Raw genomic sequence first — 3743 nt, 5'->3', positions numbered from 1 at the left:
GGACCACCCGTGTGATGGTTTGAATTTCTAATTTTCATTAGGATTAGGTATTGGTGATGGTGAATGGTTGATTTATGATGAGATTTTGTTAAAAAAGTTGTGTGTAATTTTCACGTTTTCTCTTCATTTTCACTAATTGATCACTAATTTACTACTAATCTGCTAACAATTGGAGTGTTTTACATGTTTATGTGCCTAATTAGAGGCTTGTGCATCACTCTTACGGGTTGAAATTTCATCAATTTTGCATGATTTGAGTGATTAGAAAGTGTGTAATTATGTGTGATTTATTCTTTTGATGTCTAATTACTCACTAATCTTGTGTGTTTTTGGTGGTACACATGAATGAATCTCTAATTGGATGTTTTTCCTTCAGGATTATGTGTTTGATTTAAAGAAAAATGATGCTATACATGATGCTTTATGATTGGTGCTTTTAGGTGGAGATGCGGTGAAGCGGTTGCCTACACACACACACACACACACACACACACACACACACACACACACACACACACACGTGTGTGTAATCGTCAATTAGAGTGGAGAAATCGACGTGATTCTTGTTATAATGTGAGTGCATTAACCCACTGTAAAATATGAAATTAAAGTGCATGTTTGAGAATTGATTAGGTGCACTTAATTGGTGCGAATCTATGTGCACTAGTTTATGCCAACGTGAGGGCAAATGTGTACAAATTGGTGCTTTTTTTTGGCAATTTTGATGCTTATGTGTTTGATGCAAAACCATTGATTGATTATGGTCATTGTGTTGATATGGTTTATGGGTTTCAATTGTCAATTTTGCACCGAACTGCTTTCCAAATTTCAGTAGAATTGTGTGTTATTAAATGGTGCATTTTAGGCTTAATTGTGTTTGTGTATACACACATAATAAACTAATTGCAAGTGGCAAATTGGAGTGTTTATGATTTTATTGTGATGTTGGATTAGTGATAAATAAGTGTATGCATATAAATTTTCTAATTGAACCACCAATTGCGCTAATTTTTGGGCCAAAAATGGACAAAAAAGAGGTTAAAACGGGTTTTGGTTTGATTGGCAATTGATGTGTTAAACACACACACACACACACACACACATACACACACACACAGATACACAAATATACACACACACATACACACACACATACACACACACACACACACACACACACACACACACATACACCCTTCTTCATTTTTCTTACTTTCTCTCTTTCGGATTCACATACACACACACACACACACACACACGTCAAAAAAAAAAAAAACGTACACACAAAAACCGTTCCCCTTTAAATACTCCTTGATTTTCTCTTTGTTTCTTTCACTCACACACACCACACACACACACACACACACACACACACACACACAAAAGCTCCCCCACTTAAGTATTCCTTGACTTTCTCTCTTTGTCTCTTTAAAGCCCTCAATCACTCTTTGATTTTCTCATTTTGTCTCTTTGCCCTCTTTCACTCACCCACACAAAAGATCTCTCTTAAACACTCCATTGATTTTCTCTTTTTGTCTTTTTCTCTCACTTGAATTTACACACACACACACACACATACACGCGCAAAAAAAAAAGATTTTTTTTTTCTTTCTTTGCTTCTCACACATATTCCACACGCATCACACGCCCCACATACTCGACAATCGCACACGATTAAACATATTTAGAGCAGATATGTCCGAGAGTTAGGTTTTGCCAGATTTTTTCGGATTTGAGTCCGATTGTACGCATAAACCTCGATATAGTGCAGATTTTGATTTTAGTCCACATTCGACGAGTTGACGAGGTTTAGAGGCCTATCACACGTCGAGAGCGCACATATGATGGCCATGACCACTTCGTGCTCTGAGTACACATTGCTCACACTTGTAGGCGAGCACAAAGACCGGCCCTTTTACACGGACACATATGGACATTTCTTTGTTCAGTGCCGTGCCTCCTTTGGCCCCACACAGACCCTCCAGGTGGTGTGAGTCCTTCCCTACGACAGGCGGGATGGCACATTTAGAGATGACTATCGCGCCACGTATGTGGTCGACCATTTGATTGGGCTAGAGGAGATAGAGCTAGTACACGCAGATGATTGCCTTGAGGCCTTCGACCATCCCGTGCAGGTTACATTACAGCGGGTAGATCCTCGAGTGATCTATATAGATAGTGCTCAACGCATATATCGATTAGAGTGTTGCACTTCTAGTAGACGCCTATCCACAGATGGTGTGACACTAGTTGGCGAGCCTAAAGACAGATGCTACATGAGCACCATAGGCATTGAGCTTTACTTTTTGACTTGTGGATTGCCGTACGATCCTCGACCGACCCAGTGCCCTACTTCGAGTAGGAGTGCCTCACCTCCTTTAGACACAGTGCCACCACCCACATCACTCAGGAAACCACCGCCAGGATTCTCCTCACCTAGACTTGATTTGCCACCAAGCGTTTCAAGCTATCACGAGTCTAGAGCGATGTACACGGTGATTGCTAGCACTTTGCGTACCACTCAGAGTGAGCCACATATAGAGACCCAGAGCCTTCGAGACACGTACTTTAGAGAGTCTCAACCTCGACACCTTGCACCATCTAGAGACCCATGCCACCCTTTGATGACACAGATTAGAGAGCATACGAGAGCGTCTATGAGGACCACATCACCCCAGTTGAGAGCACCAGAGGTAGGGCCCGGTAGATCACCCATTGTAGATATGAGTGCCCCTAGACCACTGTCCCCACCCTTCAGACACTGTCCGAGACTAGAGAGACTAGGAATAGCATGAGAGATATAGACAGTCATATCTTGCATATAGTAGGCCGATCTCCACGAGGGGTTGCATATTATGTTGACACTTATGATGACTCCTTTGTGAGGCTAGCCACCCCGCAGCGCATGATGTCTACACCTAGGCAGATTGTCAGAGCCTACCCACAGGTCGATAGAGCAGTTTTTATTGATGATCTCGGAGAGCAGTATCTCTTGATTGAGACCCTTGATTTTGATGACATTGAGCGAGCACAACCAGATGACAGCCTAGACACACAGACACATCCTAGGCTAGTGGAGCTCCAGAGAGTTGAGCAGACCATGACCTATCTAGATGAGCTTGGTCATAGGTACATACGCCTGACGAGTGGTGGATCCAGAGATCCTTCAGCCCGCCTTCTTGCATATTTGATAGGAGATCCACGTGAGCGAGTTTATAGGGATGTCGATCATGCAGTATATGTTTTGACTATAGGTCTACCCTAGTCCCCTCGACTTAGACATGATGATTTATGTTTACCCACGACAACCACGCTAGCTCCACAACTACCGAGAGCTTTGAGTCCTCGAGAGACACCACTAGAAAGATCACCTCCTAGGCTTCTTTTGTCACATCGTATTATACCACCTTGGGAGATGCAAGATGAGGATGATAGTGTGCCACGAGAGATAGCTCCAGCACCTAGCCCACAGGTAGAGCCCCTGAGACTAGAGCCCAGTGAGAGTACTGTTAGGGAGCCTACACCACCTACCACACTTATCCACGAGACTTCCAGCACACAGCGAGAGATCTCACAGAGTCATAGAGTGCGACTCCGATGGCTTTGTTATAGATGAGACCACTCCACAGATTCTAGCTGCCCTTGAGCATCCTTGTTTAGATCTTCCGACCTCACAGAGGCCCTTACAGATAGCTGTCGAGCTAGATCCATCTACGAGAGTAGATCCCCCTATAAGAGAAGAT

At 43.3% G+C, this 3743-nt stretch overlaps 1 pseudogene; it reads left to right on the top strand.

Moving 5' to 3' along the window:
- The first annotated feature begins 1850 nt into the window (after positions 1–1850).
- On the top strand, positions 1851–3265 carry LOC147437685 (uncharacterized; annotated as a pseudogene).
- The last annotated feature ends 478 nt before the right edge of the window (positions 3266–3743 follow it).

The sequence above is a fragment of the Adiantum capillus-veneris genome, chromosome 17 (assembly GCF_014529385.1).
Source record: "Adiantum capillus-veneris isolate H3 chromosome 17, ASM1452938v2, whole genome shotgun sequence".
NCBI lineage: Eukaryota > Viridiplantae > Streptophyta > Polypodiopsida > Polypodiales > Pteridaceae > Adiantum > Adiantum capillus-veneris.
This window is presented reverse-complemented; position numbering and strand designations above follow the sequence as displayed.